The 19,027-nt window shown below is 53.4% G+C and overlaps 1 protein-coding gene across 3 annotated transcripts in view; it reads right to left on the bottom strand.

Annotated features, from left to right (window-relative positions):
• RXRA (retinoid X receptor alpha) overlaps window positions 1-19,027 on the bottom strand; it is a 106,610-nt gene that overhangs the window by 46,818 nt on the left and 40,765 nt on the right. Inside the window, exon 1 of one of the 3 annotated variants that reach the window (XM_030461513.1) lies at window positions 3,962-4,084. The exons of the other annotated variants lie outside the window; for them this stretch is intronic. The gene's annotated coding sequence lies outside the window, so the exon portion shown is untranslated. Of the gene's footprint in view, window positions 1-3,961; window positions 4,085-19,027 lie in introns of those variants that run through there. 3 annotated transcript variants of the gene reach the window in all.

Raw genomic sequence — 19,027 nt, 5'->3', positions numbered from 1 at the left:
CTGCCTCCAGCCCTAAAATGCTCCCCCTCAAAAGCAGGCAGGGCAAGAAGCAGCTGGAAGAGTGCAATCAAGTGGAGCCAAGAGCTCTGGTTAACAGGAGCTCCCAACTCCAAAACGGGGCTGCAGACCCAGGCTGTGGAGGGGAAGCTCCAAGCATCTGTCCCTGGGACACAGCTCAGGCCATCTCAGAGGAAATGTCCCCACTGCTTCCCTTCTGCCCTGCTCTGCCCACAACTGGGGAGGGGATCCTGAAGCTCCCCACCTTCTCCCTCCAGGAGATCTGGGATGAGCCAAACCCAAAAGACCAGGAGTAGAAGTAGCCCTTGGCTCTCCCTGCCACCAGCTTTGAGTACTGTGGGCTAAAAGGGAAGTTTCCCCCTTCACTGACAAGTCCTAAAGCCCCAAGAAGTGCTCCATCAACCCTGGTTTTGCTAATTATGGGATGGACTGGGGGTGCTGGCAGGAGTGACAGCACCTCCACAATTCCCAGTTCTTCTGCTCCACCTGTGGTCAGCATTGAGAGAGACCAAAGGTGGCTTTAAAAAGGTCCCACACCACATGTGCAGGATCCATCCCAGAGGACAACCTCATCCTCGGGGTCTGGGAGGGCAGAGCAGGAGGAGATAAGGGGAGGACTTTCTGCTCCTGGCTTCCAGGAACAAGGACCCACAAACCACTGGCCAGACGGATTACATTAGGGTGCTGCACGCACGTTAATCCAGATTTGAGATAATTACAGTCATTCACTTGGCATAATGGGCTTTAATTGACCCAACATGGCTGGCACTGGTGCTCACTGCCAGCCCACAGCATGGAGCCCAACCCCCTGGAGCTGCTCTGCCACTGCTCACCCTCTGACCAGCACAAGGCACCAGTGCTCACTGGGTTTCCAGAAAAACAGTTCTGGTGGTTCTCCTTAGGAGATGAGGGACCACAGATTGCAAGGTCCTTCCCATCTCCCAGCTCCTGTGCAGGCTTGGTTTGGGCATCAGATGTCATTTGGTCAGAAGACATCTCATGGGACGGGGCATTCAGCTGGGATGAACCATGGCAGCATCATTTCCCAGGCCCCTTTGGAGAAACACCCACCCCCAGCCTCTGCTTGGTGGTTGGTTGGTCAGCAGACCCCTGCAGGTCCCTTCCCACCAGCACTTTTGTATTTTAATGCTTCCAGAGCTGGCAACCCAGACAGCCAAAGCATCCTAAGGTCCCCAAACAGCCAGCTCTTCCCTTGTCAGCTCCTTCTCCACATCTCCACTGAGGCCTGGAGCATGCTCCAGAGCAAACCAGTTGCTTCAGGGACAAACCACCCACTTTGTGCATCCCAGCTGGAGGTCCAGGAGAAGGAGCCTGGGAACTGGGTGCCTACGTGCTGCAGGAAGGCGTCTGACAAGATAGGGAAGGCAGCTGACAGAGCCAGGTCACCCTCAGTAAAAGCCAATTCCCTCTGGGAAGAAGGCAGCACGCACCATTTTCCAAGAGAAAGAAGCTGCCTCTGGTCTTACGGGACATCCCTGTGGGTTCAGGAACTGGGGCTGGCCAGGAGGGAAGGTTTGAGTCCCCCTGACACCAGCCATGTGGCCAGAGGGATGGACAGGCAAGGTTGGGGCATTGCTTCTCCTTCCCAGGGTGGAGAAATGGCTTGGGGAAGCCTTTCCCCCCAGGCAGGCTGCAGCAAGGGATGTTCTGCCTGCAAGCTGTCTTTGGGGTTGAGTTTCTGGTTTGAGTCCAAAGCTAATTAGGCTGCACCAAGTCCAATCAGATAGCCTCAGCTAATTGAGCTCAGCACAGCCGGGTCAATGTCCAGCAGGGCTCCATGTTCCAGGCATTTTGTCAACCCAGAGATAACTGCCAGGGCCTGGGAAGGGGAAGGACCCTTTAAAAAAATGTTCATTTCACATCCCAAAGCCAGAGCCTTTCCCTGCTGGAGCTGTATATGGCTCCAGGTTAACCCCTTGGACACTCTCCTCATGCCTGAGGAACCCCAAGGGATGAAGATGTCCCCATGGCAACTCTGGGGCAGGACCAATAGTGAGGATGAATCAGGGCAACTGGTGTGCATCTCCCATGGTGTCACCCAAAGAGTAGGTGCCTGGGGAGCCATGCTACAGCTCACCCATTACCCAGGGCAGCCCCACCACACCACCCAGCAAGAGCTCACCAGCCATGTGGCTACTGAAAAACCAGCAGGACCACCACAGGGTGCTGTGTGCTCCATGCTCTCCACACAGCTACCAACACCTCCTCCAAAGCCTCCTGAGATGTGTCTGCAGCAGATGGCAGCCTCCAGTCTGCAGCAGCAGGGTTTGTCCAAGGGAACACCACGGCTCTGTGGTTGGGGGCACAGGGGGAGCAGCAGAATCCCAGGCGTTAGATGAGGAGCATGGGGAAGGAAAAATAAGGAGCATGGGGAGGGAAACTTCAGGGTAACCAAGTACTGGTCTGAGGGAGAGCAGCCAGGAAGATGTAACAAACACGACGGTGAAGAGAAGAGGGGCTTTGAAGAAGGCTCCAACAAGCCTTCCTTGGGTACTTATCAGTCCAGCTGCAGAGCTCTGCCAGCTTCCAACCTCTACAGCAGATTACAGCAAGGAAAAACGCACCCAGCACCCTAAACCCCACATACTCTTTTATTTTCTTTTTCCTTTAACCCTGCCTTTGCTTTCGGGCCTGAGCATCATCCCCCCGGGCAGGACGCTGGCAGCAGCAGGAACGCTGAGAGCGATCCCCACATCCACCTCCTCCACCCCCCACTGCTGGGGAGAGCCTGTTCCTCTTCAGCTGACAAACAGATGAAACGTTTCATTAATAAACCTCAGCTTCTCCTAACACTTCGGATTACCATCCCTCTGCTTGGACCCCTGCTCATGTTACACGTTCATCTCAATTATACATTCCCTTCTCTTTAAATCCCCACTTATCTCCTTTACCACGTAAATCACAGAGCTGCCTCAGTGCTGGTTCGTTGGTTTCGGGTTTTTTCTTTCCCCCTGCCTGCCTAACTTTCCCTGCTCCAACAGCACTTAGAAAATAAACAGTGATTTAAAACCCCAGCATGTCCAGGCAGCCTCCAAGCTCATCTCCCAACAAATCCACCCACTGGTACTGCCCAGCCTCCCACCAGCGCTCACCTCCAGCCCTCCCATGTTTGAAAAACATTTTTATTTACTTCTTGCTCAGCTTGGGCCAAATCCTTACTGGGGACATCACCCTCCACAAGGCCCCGGGGCTGTGCTGGGCTGTGGAACACCATCTGGAGCAACAGCACAGGGAGAGCCCGGGCTGGTTCCCCTCCCCATTGCCCTGGTCCCTCTGGCAATTAAGACAATTGCTTGCATGGAAAACTAATTGTATTAGGGAAGTATTTAGTAATTTTTAACTGTTCTGCTGGTGGCTCAGCACCCTCCCCCTCCTGGATACCAGCAGTGCTGGAGAGAAGTTGCAGGGCAGGATTCTCCTCCTCTTCCCTTGGTGCTTTTAAGGGCAAAGCGAGGAAGAGGAGCAAGATGCCATGAAGGGCAGGCACAGCCTGGGACTCGAGTGGTGGTCCTGGGTAAGGCAGAGGGTCTGTGACTGCCCTACAGCCCTCCAGCAGTTTGCCTGCAAGGTTTGCACTGGCTGTGCCTGCTGAGCCTGGGCATCCAGCTCTGCCATGTGCCATGAAAAAGATGCACCAGGGTTCTCTGCTATGGCACTGGGTGAGCTGGCACAGCAGGCAGGTGCTCAATGCCCTGGCCTGATGTTCACCTTGACTGTGAATTCAACAGCTCACTACTTCTGAGATTTAGGCACCCCCTGCATCCACCCCAGGTATCTCCATCCTCCTCTGGTCACTGCTCGTGCATAAAAGCCCAAAGCTGTGGGGAAGAACACAGCAGAGACTCAGAGCTCCCACCAGGGCTTAAGGCCCCTTGGAAAAAAATAACAACCCCAGGAGCACCTCGGTTCTCTTTGGACCCACCAGAGAGAGTGCTGCACCACGGAGAGAGCTTTCCACGATGGAGAGCAGTGCAGGAGCCTCCGTGCTGGCTCCCCTTCCTGCCTCAGTTTCCCCAGGGGCTGGCAGGCTCAGGAGGTCCCCCCCATTCCATTCCCACGCCTCGGCCCCCGGCTGTGCCTTTAAGAGGCGAGGAGGGGAGCGGCGTGGCCGGTGTTTTCCAAAGGGCCATTAATTTGCCAGCATCACATGCTCCGCAGCTGCAGCCTGGCAGTGATTTATACTCCTCTGAAGTTCATCAGAGGGAAAAGCACTTCCCAGGAGCAGCCTTATATCCCCCCCCCTTTCCCCTCTCCTTTCCTCACCGGCATCCAGAGCCCCCAAAAACCCCAGGTCCCATCCATCACCCCCGCCTGTCACCCCCTGCCCTCGCCACCCAGCCCAAGCACTCCCCCTCTCCCCGGCATCTGCAAGCAAAAGAAAACTTCCTCTGCCTTCCTCGCCTCCCTGACCCACTGATGAGAAAGCCATTAATTAATAAAGGGCAGAGCTGATCCTCGGCCGGCCAGGGAGGGGTTGGGGGGGATGCTTGGCCAGCCCCCTCCTCCCCATTTCTGGGCCCTGGAGCCAAAATAAACGGCAGGCAGAAGGCAGGAGCCCCCTCTCCTCCTGCCGCCAGCCCCCCGCACGCCGTCCTCCGGGGAGGTTCAAAAGTTCAAGATTTTCACATTTCCCTAACGTTATTTCAGGAAATTGCCGGAGAAAGGAAAAGAAAGACGGCGCTGCCGAAAACCCCATCACACACAGAACCCAGGGGCAGGGCTCGGGGTGGACCCAGGCGTGGTTCGGAAGCAGCCCCAGCCCCATCCTGCTGCACAGCACCCATCTTGTTTTTTTTTTCTTTTTTTTTTTCTTTTTTTTTTTTTTTTTTCGGTCTCGGGAGTTTTTTTTGCACACTGTTGGCTTGCCCAGAGTTACTTCTCGAGTAACACAAAGAGCAAAGCTCGGTCTCCCCCACCACCACCCCAAAGCAAAGCAGCCCCAACAGTGGGAGATGCCAGGAGATGGTGCCACAAAGATGGTGCCAGGAGCTGCAATGCTCAGAGCACCAGCACTGACCAAATCCCAGAGGTTGGTTTGGTGGTGAAGCTGCCAGGTGGGTTCAGAGCATCCCCAAAAGCATCACCTGGGTGTCAGATCCCAGGTCCATAAGGAATTCCAGCTTGGTCCCAGGTGAGTGCAGGGCGCCCTGCAAACACCCTCACCAGCTCTGACGTGGGTTTGGGTTCCCTTTTTCTTTCCTCTCGAATTTTAGGTTTGCACAAACCTCAAAAGCTTCTCAGAGGAGTCTCACCTGGGTTTTCATCAATCACAGGTTAAGCTACAGCCTTTTTTTAGCTGAAGGTTCATGGGAAAGGTTCATAAAACTACTGAAACTCTTGGCAAACCTGAATTTGGGCTTATAACGAAATATGAAACTCGACTACTTTCATGTGGTTTGGGGTTTTTGTTGCAAAACTTTTCTGTGCAGCAGCTCAGGGCAAGAGCAGGCCAATCCAGTACACAACAGCAAGGAATTCAGATCCACCCCAGCAGCCCTTGGCTGGCAAATGATTAACCCTTCCTTGAAGCCATCTCATTAGCGTGGGGGTTGGATTCCTGCCACCACATGCTTGGGAACAGGGTGCAGAGCTCCTGGCACTGGCGAGGAGCCAAGGCAGGAAGATGGCCTGGCTCTGGCAGTGATGGAGCTGCTGTGGTGGCAAGAGCCCAGCACTGCTGGCACTCACTGCATGGATGTGCCAGAGCATGCCAAGGCAAGCAGGGGAATTGCAGCCATCGTGCTGCTCCTAAGCTCCATCCCTCTCCAACAGGGCACCACAACCCTCCTGCTGCACAGGGCAACCATGGCAAGATGGCAAAGAGGGACTGGGAAACCATCACACTGCTTCATTCCTCCCAAGGAGGCAGTGGGAGGGATGGTTTGCTGGATTGTTGGGTTGTTTGTTTTTTTTAAAAGTCTGTGGAGTTCTTGGGGCATTTGGAGTTGGAGTTTCTGCTTTGGGTTCACTTCGGATCGTGCTCTGGCATTGCCATCCTGCAGCACTGCATGGAGTGGCCTGAAGCATGGTGAGACCTTACAAACATCCCAAGGTCATCTGAGGGGGAGGAGGAAGGACAAGCTTGCCTGCACCACCACCAGCATTTCCAGTTGGAAAGCAGTGATGAAGTGATGAAGACATCCCCTTGAAAATGAGCAGCATAACCAACCCAGATTATCGATTTCCTCGAAGGAATTCCATTCTCCCTGATGAGCTCTTCCCAGGGATCTCTCACCCTCAGCCCCCATTAACCCCTTGCACTTGGCTCCCTCTCCTCAGGGCCTGGAGGGTCACCTGCCAGGACAGAAGGTGGCTGAAGCATCTCAGGAGGGTTCTGAAGACAAGAGCAGAACCTGAAGTCTGTGTGCATGCAAAGGTGGCAAATTAGGGACCATGAACTCCTGGCATCACCCAGACCACTACAGGCAGGAAAAATCAGATCAGATCAGTATCTGTATTTTCACACCCACCCTTCAGGCTCTTCACAGTGTCTGTGGCTGGGGGGGAGGCTGCTGATAGAGCTCCAGGCACTGGGCATTGCCTCAGAGAGAAAAGACATCCCAAAGAAGAGAGCAAGACACCAAGCCCAGGCTCCCAGAGGTCAGCTGGAAAGCAGGACACTTGGCAGGCTGAGTAAGGAAGTTTACATTAATTACAGAAATGTGCTAATGCCCTGGGAAAGCCACCAGCCCTCAACTCTTGTGCAAACACAGTGCTGCTCTTGTCCTAAGCCCTTGTCCCCTTCCAGCACCCACCTCCCCCAGCACAGCTCAGCCCTGCTCCACCTCAGCCTTTGCTGTCCCACCTGCATCACAACTCTGCCAGCTCTTAGCCCCAGCTCTTCCACCTCCTCCTATACACATCCCTGAGCCACTTTGCCCCCCTCCTCCCTTCTACATTTTAAAGCACTGCTGGAAATCCCCAGGACACCCCTGGTAGGTTTATGGCTGCACAGAATCCAGGTGACCCTGGGGCCAAGAAGCAGTACTGGGGTTTTGGGTCATCCTCTGAACATGGCCCAGGCTGGGAAGGGATTAAGTTCCTCCATATCTAAACAATAAATAATAATAATAATAATAATAATAATATTTATGCCAGGCAGTTCTTTCAACACAGGCCGATTAATGTATTTCTAATGAGTGACAGTAAAGATTTTCAAACCATCTAATTAGAAGGCTGTTTCCTTCCCAGACATGCCCGAGCCCCTTTGGAAAAGGAAACATGGCCTCCCAACACTACCTCAGTGCTGTGGAAACGCTACCCCATGTCCTGAAGATTAATCAGCCCCTCAGCATCCCTGGGGCAACCACGGCAACCCCGACCCCTGAGGAGCCGCCTCCTCAATGCCTGGACCAGCATCCAGCAGCATCACATAAGCTCTGCTCCAAGAGGCACCCAAAATCCAGGGACAGTGCAGCAGTGGTGGCACAGGAAGAGTTAACACACCAGGGAGGAGAAAGGGATGGTGCCACCTTGCCCACATAAGGGATGCACAGGAGGGGCAGCTCATCCTGCACCCACCACCCGCGCCAAGGTGCTCTGCCAGTCGTGCCCGGTGTTCCCACAAACACAAACTTCATTATTGATTTGTGCTCGTTTTTCATTTTTATAACCTGGCCAGCACTTCTACTGAAGGCCGTGACTAATTCCACTTCCCCAGGCTTGAAGGGGTGAGAGCCTTTAACTCTTTCGGGAGAGAATCACAGAATTATGGAGTTCTCAAAGTTGGAATGGACCTCTAGAGATCATCTAGTCCAACTTTCTCCCTAAAGTAGGATACACCAGAGCATCAGAGAATTATCAGAGTTGGGATTATCAGGCTGGATTCTGCTGACTCACAGCCAGAACCCCCCAGGGGTCTGGCAGGGGACCTGGCAGGACAAAGCCCAGGAGCAGGCAGCAGGTTTTGCAGCATCCTCCTGTTCCTTTCTCTACCCAAAGAGGCTGGAGCAAAAAGGCAGATGGTCCCAAGGCTGAGACAGGGCTGTGCCACTCACTGCCACTCACTGCTGGCAGGAAAGAGCTCAAGAATAACATGGACTTTCCACCCATTACTCTTCTTCCAAAACCAACCATCTCCTACCATTTTGGAGGCAAGCTGCAGCCCTGCAGCCTGCCCAGGGTGCAGATCTCAGTGGGTTTGCTTGCCAGCCCTGCCACATCCCAAGGGAAAACCCTCAAGTGCTGGGGAGCTTGAAGGGACCAGGTCTCCTTCTTTCCTTCTTTCTTTCCTTCTTTCTTTCCTTCTTTCTTTCCTTCTTTCTTTCCTTCCTTCCTTCCTTCCTTCCTTCCTTCCTTCCTTCCTTCCTTCCTTCCTTCCTTCCTTCCTTCCTTCCTTCCTTCCTTCCTTCCTTCCTTCCTTCCTTCCTTCCTTCCTTCCTTCCTTCCTTCCTTCCTTCCTTCCTTCCTTCCTTCCTTCCTTCCTTCCTTCCTTCCTTCCTTCCTCTTCCCAGGAAAGAGTCAGGATCAAACTCCCAGAGGAGAAGATCCATTGAGTTAAAAGCAGCAGATGCTGCTCCAAGGGGTGGGACACGGGGAGTACCAAACACGACATCAGCAATTATGGAAAGCCAGATAAAGAAAATCAAATCTCATGCTTCAGGGCATGGGCCGACGAGTACAAGGGTCAGGAAGGAATTTCTCTCCCCTTACACAGCAGTGCACAATTGGGTCAACGCATCACTGGGTGGCAGAAGTCCTGGATTGGCTTGCCCTTTCCTTTTTGAGGCCCTGGGACCTCCCCGTTGTCAGGGAAGCTGCATCTGAGGCAGCAAGAGCTTAACCTGGTGTGGCAGAGCCCCTGTCACCCACCTGGCTAAGGATCAGCATCCTAAGTGAAAGAACCCACAAGGACCTCTCTCAAAACCAGCCTTTTACCCTTGCTGCTCTGACCTCACTCTGTGCTGCTGCCTGCCCCCTCCACACCTTGATTTCTTTTCCTCCAGACAACTGAATTATCATAAAAACTCCTTTATCATAAATTATCACAAAAACTCCTCTGAGCAAAGACCTTTCCTTCCCCCGTGTTTGTAAAGCACTGTGTCCAACTCTGGTACTATTTAACTAAAAAGTCATAGTAAAGAGAGTCCTAATAAAGAGAGCAGTAATAATAACAAAACCTCCAACATTGGCTTCCAAAATAACTGCACTGGAAGAGGGGCAGGAAGGGAGAGAAGAGAGCAAAGAAGTGTCCCTGGGTTTGTTCAGAGAGAGGTCGGGAAGCGTTTGCGGTGGGAGCGGTCGCTCTCACTTCACACCACATCCAGAACCCTTTCTCTTCCCTGAGCAACTTCTCTCTGCTACAACTTGCTGAGCTGGGAGGATCAAACCACAGGGAAGAGGCTTGAGTTTCAAATTAAACCAAAGCCAGCAAACAAACGTAAAAGATGCCCCACCACGTGTGGCTAGCTGCACCCGACCCTCATGGAGCCAGACTTTGCCAAACCACACTCTTCATCATCTGGACAAACAGTTGTTGGGGCTTTTCCTGCTGCCAAGCAGCTGTTTAGCAGCAATTCTACGTCACCCAGGGTGGCACTTTCCAGACGTGCTCTCTCTGTCGCTCTCATTCGACACCCACTGCAGCCAGCAGCTTTCTGTCTGCTTTGCAAATCCTGTCAAACAGGGGTTATCAAACAAGACCTCTGGTTAGTGCAAGTTGAAATATTAATTATTGCTGACCCCTCGCTGACAACAGAAAGGCAGCCAGCTCTAGGCACTGCGACCACCTGCCTGGCACTGAATTTAGGGGGCCTTGGTCAGGAACCCATGGGAGAGCCCAGCACCCACCTCAAGAACCTGCCAGCATCACTCACCTGACCCTGCTACCTCCCTCTCAAGCTAATTTTGGAGTTCAATGCAAGACAAGTTGTTCCAGAAAGATGTCAATCAGCCAGAGGGTGGGTGCTGAGCTCTGAAAACCACTGTTATCCCACCAACTGCACCAGCACATCCACAGGGCAGGGAGTGACATCTGCACAGCCTTGGGGATTCAGCCAGGGGGAAGGTGGAATCAAAGGTAGGAAAATGTATTGAATGGGAATTGGCATGCTCAGACTTGGCCCCTACAATCCAGATGCTGAGCCCAGACAAGAAAGCAGGAGCAGAAGGTTGGGATGGGGCAACGGGAGTTTCAGCATCGCAAACACGTTGCAGGCAAGCAGGAGAATAATCTTCAGGAGAATGTTTGGAGGAGCCTGTGGTGGCTTGCTTGGGAAAAGAACAGAAAACCCAAGAGAAACAGTAACAAAAGAAAGAAAAGAACAGAAGAAGAAGAAAGCAGCCCTGGAAGCAGATGGGTACTGTGGTTGGGGCTGTGTGTGGTAGCATCTCACAGAAAAACGAGGAGTATGCTGGGGGGACACAGCTCCTTCCCCTCCAGCTCCATCCTGGACACTCCTGGGATGATGGAGCAGCTCCAAGCAAGCTGGAAACAACATCAGCCACACTGGGACCAAAGCAGTGGTTGTATCATGGTGACTGGGAGAGCTGGGAGGGGAGTTTCTTTTTTAAGTAGAAGGGCTTGGGGGGGTTGTTTTTTCTCTATTTTTCTTTGTGGGTTTGCTTTATTCCTTGTTAACCAAAAATGTCAATGGAACCAAGACTGTTCCCAGAAAAAGGGACTTAAACGGATTAATTAATTTCATGTCTGGGGGGAAGGGGGAAAATAACAATAGAAATTCTCACACGATCCCATGCTGACAGTTTTTTCAAAGAAACAAGTTTTGCTCTGAAATAAATTCTTTCTGCTCCTCTGCAGTGACGTGAAACTCTCTGCAAAAGCCTAAAATCCAACTGCAATAACTGTAGTGATCTTTTCTGGGTCTCTGGTCCATCTGGGAGCATGATGCTCCTGACTAGGAGACATTTCAAGAGCCATTCCCCCACCCTGCCCTAGTCCTCTTTACCCCTTTTCTGCACCAAGAAGAAGCCAGGTAACAGCAAGGACAACAACTGGTGGTCCCCCATTTAAACTCTGTGGGGAAGGAAGAAGTGACACATCCCCATGTCCTACTAAGGGTACCTCAGGGGCAGAACCTGGCTCTAGGACCCCAGGTCCCAGTGAGTGGCTTCACCCAAAACATGCTCTGAAACGGCGCAGTCTTGGGTGACATCAGAAGGGGACACTGGGTTACTGAGCTGAAGAAATCCCTCAAAAGAGAAGGAAGAACCACAGACTGAGTCGTGAGTCCAGGCTGCACCACTGCAAAGAGACATCCAGGGTTACCTCGGGAGGGTTTGGCTCTGGAGCTCCAACCAGCATCACAAAAGTGGTGTTTTCCACCACCTCTCCTCCTCCATCCCCAGGCTCCTGCTAAGAGCCTTCAGATCTGCCTTGACTCAATCTGCTTCAAATTACCATAACAATGCTGGGCCCCAAGTGGACATGTAAAGTGTCTCAAATTTATTGTAATTTTAAGCCATTCCTACAACTGCACAGACATAGCTGGAATATTTCCCCCTTCTTTAAGACCCTCGGATGACTCTGCAAGCCAGCGAGAGGAGACGCCAGGAGCAGCAGGAGAAGGAGATGACTGGAGCCAGCTGCCTTTCCATGGGGCTTTGCTGGCTGTGCTGGGGCATGGGAAGGGAGCAGCAGGGCTCCCCGAGGTGACACCAAGACAAGGGGCAATGTCCCCTGGGACAGGCAGCGGGGCTGAGTGGCTGCTGAACCCAGGCTCCATCATCTCCTGCAAGGAAACAGCCCAGGGCAGAAGTGGTTTTTCTGAGGGCAGGAGCAAAGTGTATGGCTGGGCTGCTCCTTGCAGGGAGTTGATTTGTCTGGGGACAGGAGCCAGGATAACCTGGGATGCTCCAGGGCATCCCTGCATCCCCCCGCAGCAGCAGGAGCTGAGCCTCTGCCTGGAGTCAGTGTCATGTTGTCCCACAAATTACACCTGGGAAACGGTTACAAGAATTAATTGATCATATAAGTACAGTAATTGGAACTTGCAAAGCATAGATAATTACCTTTTATTAGTTCCTCTAGATAATCCATTATGCACTGATTAGGCCTAAGTAAGGATCTTCTAGTCCTGGTTTGATTAATGGCAGATTATGGACATTAAAGTCAAACAGGAATAGATAACTTACTATTTTCTTTCTTGCCTTAGGAGCAGGTCACCCAATGAGTTACAGTCAGAAGTTCTGAGGTTCTGATTTGTCTCTGGGCATGTCCAAAATCCCCACCTGACCTGACTGTGGTCCCTCTTTCCAGCGGGTACCATCACCCAACTCTTCCCAGCAGCTGGAGAATCCCCAGCCCAAACCTCAGCAATGCACTCACCCACTAACAACCCTGTGTGTCACACGAGACCTGATCAGCTCCCAAACCTGTGGTTCTGCTCAGAACCACTTGTCATTGTCCCTTCCAACTCCAAGCATCTCATTCCCCAGCTCAGATCTTTTCATTTCCAGACCGTATATTTATTTTCTACAACTTTCTACCCAAGAACATCAATGGGTATCTTGCCCCTGCTATTTCTTGGCCAGTGGTCTTGCCCACCTCTATGCCAGGCTCAAAGGGACTGTCCCTGCATTGAAGTCACTGTGTCCCCTGCAAGAAGGATCCTTAGGGGGCTGTGCCCATAGCACTGGGGTTCTGCTCTGATTACCATCACTCTCACCCCCTGTTTGCAAAGCCAGGATGGGGGGAAACACAGAAAATCTGCCTTCAGGCTACAGGAGGCTTTATTTAAGAGGAATAAATAAAAAATAAGGCTGTGATTATCTCAGGCCACTCTCCAGCTGCCACCCAGAGACAGAATGGGAGGAGGAGGCAGGGGGGGGAAAGCATTTTTCAAGTGAATAAACAAAACCCAGCGGATGTGACACGCTGAGGCACAGGGACAGATTCTTCCTTTCTTCCTGGCCAGATAACCCCATTATCAGCACAGCAGAGTGGGATTAGGAAGAAAAAGAGGAAAGGAGAAAACCAGCAAATGTGGAAAAGAGGAGGGGGGGGGAAATACCCAGCAGAGGAGCTGGCTGGAGGGAGGAGGCTGCGTTCAGCTCCAGCCTGTTCATCCTGCACGTTCCTGACTGCCAGAGCTAGGGATGAATGAGATTTACTGCCCATTAAAATAAAGCCCTTTCTGTAGTTTATAAACAACGTTGCTGCTCAGCAGGAGGCTGGATATTTTAGTTCATTAACCAGCAAATAATCTCTGTCACTTTTTATTTTTAAGTTTATTTACATGCGGTGTTGTGGGGTTTTTTTTTCTCACCCTTTCCTAATTCTTTTCCTCCTTCTCTTGCTGCCCCCAGGGGCTGCCAGCAGTGAGGTTGTGAGCAGGACCATTGCCTGCTGCTGGGCAGCAAAAATGTTTGTGCACAGAGCCAAACTGCAGCTCCTTCTGCAGCCATCAGTCAAACCACTAAAATAATCTTGTTTATCAAAAATGGCCCTTATAGTAAAATGATATTTATTTCTGCCTAAAAAACAGGTGTAGGTGAATGGGGTGCTGGAGCAGCTGCTGAGGCACAGAGAGGGCTCAGCAACCATCCCAGGAACCCAGGGCAGTGGGGCAAAGCCAGAGCCACCAGCAATGACCACAGTGGTGGCTGGGGACAGGGAGAAGGCTGCCAGCAGCACTGGGACCAGTGTGGCCCAGGGAGATGCCCAGCAGGAATACCAATGGGACCACTTGCCCCAGGCTCCTGGTTAAAAGAGCAGGTAGAGGAACCTTCCCTTGGCATGAAAATAACACTCTTGTATGTCTGCCTAGAAATGCCAGCAGCACCCAGGAGCCTCTGCTTGTGCAGGGAGGTGCAGGGCAGCACCCTCCTGTAGAGGTGGAAGTGGCATGCCAGGAACTGCAGGAGGGTGCTTGGGGTGCCCCAGCTCCAGCAGGACCCTTGGGACACCTCAGTGTAGGGATGTGCAACAGCCAGCTGGGGGGCTGTGGTCCCCTCTCCATCTCCAGCACCAGGCAAGGCTGTGAGAGAGGCAATGAGGGCATCTGGGGTGCTGACACCCAATTCAGTCCCCAGCAGCCTCCCAAGATGCTGGGATGGTTTTCTGGGAGAGGATGTGATTTCCCTTCCCAGGCTGGATCCTGGATACCAGTGCCAAGTGGTTCCTGCATCGTTCTCTGCTCCTTTGGGAGGAGCACTGGGCTAAACCTGCCATGCCCCAGCCCTGATGGGCAGCAGAAATCCCTGCTTGCTTTATCTAGATCCTAAAGCACTTGAGCAGACGGGGAATGTGCAAAGCATTATATCATTCACTCACTATCAAAAGCTCACACAGTGGCACTTAATTACAGCCCCGGAAGCACAGGCTTCCTTAATAAATCAAAGAAATAAAGTCAGGGATGATGCACTGAACAGAGGGGGTGGGGTGGGGGGGAATAAAGAGCTTACAGTTTCCCACTGCGTGTCCCCTTTAGATAACAGATGCTCTCTTCTTAACCTCTCACTTCATCAGATCAGCTCCAGCTGTGTTTGGATCAAGTGTGCAGCCTGGCTGGAGTCCAGCCTGCCTGCTTCCCTGCTCCAGTGCCAGCTCCATCCCTCCAGCTCCAGGGCTGCCTGTGCTGGGGTGGCAGGGAGGAGGGCAGCTCTCTCCAAGCCTCTTTCATTACAGCACATTTTACTCTAGCCCTGTTTCCAGCAACCCAAACTCCCTTCATAAAAGCATCTCTGGGGCTCTCCAAACACCAATCCCACCAGCGCCCTGAGACTGTCCCTGCTGGGGCTCCTGGGGAGGGCACAAGCAGGTGAGATGCACGGTGATGCTTCCCCTTGCAGCCCTCACCAGCAGCCCAGCCAGGAGATGACAGTGTTGGTAAACAGCTTCCAAAGGCCACACTGAGAGCTCCGCATCATCTCAGTCATAAATCACAAGAGAAACATCCCCCCCACCAACAGGGATGCCCTCCACCTCCTGCCTCAGCACACACCACCCACCTCCCTGTTTATTTGTGGGTGTCACCTCCTCCCTCCGCTGGCAGTGATGGATGGGGCTGCAATGGCATCCAAATGAGATCCCTCATGGCACAGCCCTGACAGCCCTTGCTGGGGCTGGACTCTCTCCTCCCCATCCTGGGGTCCCCCCTCACTCACCATCCCCAGCCTGGGGCAAGTGGAGCAGGAGGGCTGCAGAGCCCAGGTCCTCTTCCCCGCCTGCACACGTGCCTTGCAGCCCAAAGACCTTAGCAGAGATAAAGCCTCTGAGAAATCCCACTGCTCCTAATCCCCCCCAAAGCACAAAAATAATGAAGCATTATCTCATCAGGCCTTTATCCCAGTAATTACCCAGGGATGGCTTAATAAGGAAGGGACACCCACCTGCCAAGCACAGCCTAAGCCTGCCTCTGGGCTGGTTACACAACCCCAGGCTGAGCATCCTACAGCCCTCTCAGACCAACCAAGGCAGGGAAAGGGAAGCAGGACCAGCCCTGTCCCCAAAACCAGGCGGGTTGATGCCCACGAGACCCAACTCCTTCCACAGAGCAGGGGCCAACACAGCCCCAGACAGCCATCCCAGACCACCAGGAAAAGCTGTCTGCCCCCAAACTCCCTGAAAAGGCTCCAAAACATCAGCCAGGGAAAGTGCTGGCAGGCATTCCCCATCACCCCCCCTTTTGCTGCTCTCTCACCTCCTCCCCACACCCCACATCCTCCTGCCAGCCCTCCCTGGGCATCACCCAATGCTCCAGCTCTGGCACCCGGAGAGCTGGGAGAGGGGACAGGAGCAGGGAAGGCTCAGAGAGGGGTTTAAACCCCATCCCAGCACCTCGACATGGAGGTGCCAGGGGATGTTTCCACCCCATCCCTGCCAGGGAGACATCTCCTCACCCTGACCTGCTCCTTAAGGACAGGGTTTAGTAGCTGCCTGTGGTGTTTGACCAAGGTTGGACTGGATGAGCTTGGAGGTCTCTTCCAACCTCCACATTCTGGGATTCTGTGGAAATCACGCAGCAAATCTTAGCCCGGGCTCCGGGTCGGAGCAAGTGCCCGGCTCAGTGAACGGAGCTGGAGCGTGAAAAGCGAGAAGGAAGGAGCAGAGAGCTCCGAGAGCTCCGAGAGCTCGGGTTACAACTCGGAGCAGCCACCGAGGGGACGGAGAGGGCTCTGACAGCTCCTGGCTGCTCCCCGGGCAGCGATATCTCCAGATCTTTTACAAATAAATATCATTGCTCATTATCTCGGCATTAAAGTTAAATGCTGGGCGAGATGGGCACTGAGCTTTCTCTCGCTAATCTCAAACGGATGCCAGCGCTTCTATTATTAATCCCCCAGGCTGTGGGCTCCTTCCTCCCCCTCCACCACTGCTGCCTCTGCCACCACCATGGCCACCACCTTCCTGTCCCCACGGACAGCGTGACAGCCTCTTGCTGGCACATGGCCTGGGGGCTTTACTGCCCGGCTGAGCCCTTTCTGACACCAGGGCTCTTCCTGAGGTTTGAGGTGGCTGGTGAGGCCACAGCTTGAGTCCTGTGTCCAGTTCTGGGCCCCTCAGCTCAGGAAGGAGATTGAGGAGCTGGAGCAGGTCCAAAGGAGGGCAACCAGGCTGGTGAAGGGACTGGAGCACAGATCCTATGAGGAGAGGCTGAGGGAGCTGGGGGTGTTGAGGCTGGAGAAGAGGAGGCTCAGGGGAGACCTCATCACTCTCTGCAACTCCCTGAAAGGAGGTTGGAGCCAGGGGGGGGTTGGGCTCTTTTCCCAGGCAACTCTCAGCAAGACAAGAGGGCAGGGTCTCAAGTTGTGCCAGGGGAGGTTTAGGTTGGAGATGAGAAAGAATTTCTTTCTGGAGAGGGTGATCAGGCATTGGAATGGGCTGCCCAGGGAAGGAGTGGATTCTCCGTGTCTGGAGATCTTTCCAAAGAGCCTGGATGTGGCACTGAGTGCCATGGGCTGGGAACCACTGGGGGAGTGGATCAAGGGTTGGACTTGATGAGCTCTGAGGTCCCTTCCAACCCAGCCAATTCCATGATTCTATGATTTCACTGAACCCACCTCCACAAGCAGCCAGAGCACAGGGGAACAGTGGGGACAGAGAATGAGGTGCAAAGACCCACGGAGCCAGGAGCATCTGGGGTAGCTTAAATCAAACCCCCATCCCAAAGGGTTCAGCTACCAGGCTTGCAGATCAGCTGCCCACTAAGGGAGGGCTTGCAGCCCCCAGAAAGTGTGAAAAAAAAACCAACTTCCCACACAAGCAAAACCAAGCCCAAAACCACTCAGTGCTGGTGCCCCCACCCCCAAGCTAGAGCTGTTCCAGAGCAGCTCCCTGGCCCCAGCATCCCGGGAGTACATGCAGAGCGGGTTTGACTCCCACTCCCTGCTGTATCCCAGGCTCCTGCATGCCATGGAGCTGAGCTGCTGCAGGATGTGGCCCCTGCTGCCCACACACATCAGCATCTCCAGCAGCTGCTTCCTCGGGAAGCAGAAGACACTGAGTCACCCCCACGGAGCTGCCCAGCTCCTGCTCTGATGCTGCAGCTGGAGGTACCCCAGGCACATCTGTATGACAGGCTCCAGCAGCAGCAGCTTGGGGATAAGGACAGATGTCACAGCTGCCACCCCTCCAGCCCTCCCCAGGGTAAGCACAGCAGCTCCTGCAGCAATCCACACCATCCCTTGCCTCTCGTGGGCTTTAATCCCAGTGATGGGTACCATGGTCAGATGTCAGGATGCTCAGAAGAAGGAGAAAGCAGAGGAAGAGCTGAGCAGCAGGGCTGAGGGTGAGCTGAGCACACGGGGGAGCCCATCCAGGAGATGGGCTCATCCCCACTGCTTATGGCACACAGCAGCCCTGATGCCCTAGTAACCCCACTGGGTATCTGTCATACACAGAGTTCCTAGAAGTCCCCAGAGTGCCAATGCAGAAAGTTGCCTTCTCCAGATTACGCACCAAGGGACCAGGGGAGAAACTGAAGCAGCTTCTCCCATTCCCTTAGGAGGAGTGGGTCACCTTTCCAAGGCAGGGAAGGTGCCTGGGGCCCCTGCCCTGTCCCTGCTCCAAGCGTCACAAAATCATCCTCGAGACACAGCGAGGTGACAGCACCCATTGCCACCCCACCCCGAGCCAGCTCCCCTCCCTTCCCTTCTCATTGTTAAGAGAACAACCAAACTTCAGCCTTCTTATCATCCAGACCAAACCCCAGCCAGGGGGTTGCTGCATCCTCCCCAGCTCCTAACACCTTACCCATGAGTGGGAACCAACTCCTACCCCAGTCCCTGGATCACCACAGATCCTGCAGGATGAGGGTGCCCAGGGCTGGGCACTCACTCACTCACCAAGGGGGGGGGTGTTTGTCTGTGTCCCCTGCAATCACACAGCCCTTGTCAGGAAGTGATTGCAGATTTCAACATCCCTCAGCTCATCAGCTGCTCGTTTCAACATCCCCACAGTAAACCCTCAAAAAAAAAAAAAAAAAAAGAAGAAGAAAAAAAAGCAGCACACCCCGTCACTCCCTCGCAATCCTCCTTCTGCTAACTCGGCTTTATCCTGAGGAGTATTCATCACCTCCAAATAAATATTTATTAACCAAATTGCAGGTGTCTGGGGCTTCCCACCTCCTCTGCTTTCAGCTGTGCTGACACCAGAGCTCTGCTCAGCGCCCAGATGTCAGCTGGCAACAGCTCCAGGAGTGCTTCTGCTGCCTCCTTTGAGCCTGCTGTTCAAATAACTTCTCAACTCTTCCCACTAATCCCAGTGGGAACATCCTGGTTAGCAGACACATCTCGGAGCAAGCGGATGCAGGGGATGATGGATGAAAAAGCAGTGGTGGGAGGGAGCTTTCCTTGGGCTTTTTCTCTCTGCAAAGTCTTGGACAGACAGAAGGGAATGCAAATCCCAAAGCCATGGGCTGGTCCTGTAGGACAGACCCTGCCCAGCCCACCCACCACAGGTGTGGAATAAAGGCAACATCATCTCCTCTGTCCCAAATCTAGAGATTCTTGGTGACCTCCACACCCTCTGCCAACTTGGAGATAAAGATTCCCAGCACTGGAGCATCCTCCACCAGCTCAGGGGCAT

The sequence above is a fragment of the Calypte anna genome, chromosome 17 (assembly GCF_003957555.1).
Source record: "Calypte anna isolate BGI_N300 chromosome 17, bCalAnn1_v1.p, whole genome shotgun sequence".
NCBI classification, from domain to species: Eukaryota; Metazoa; Chordata; class Aves; order Apodiformes; family Trochilidae; genus Calypte; species Calypte anna.
The sequence above is the reverse complement of the archived record's forward strand: the minus strand, read 5'-3'. Positions and strand labels throughout refer to the sequence as shown.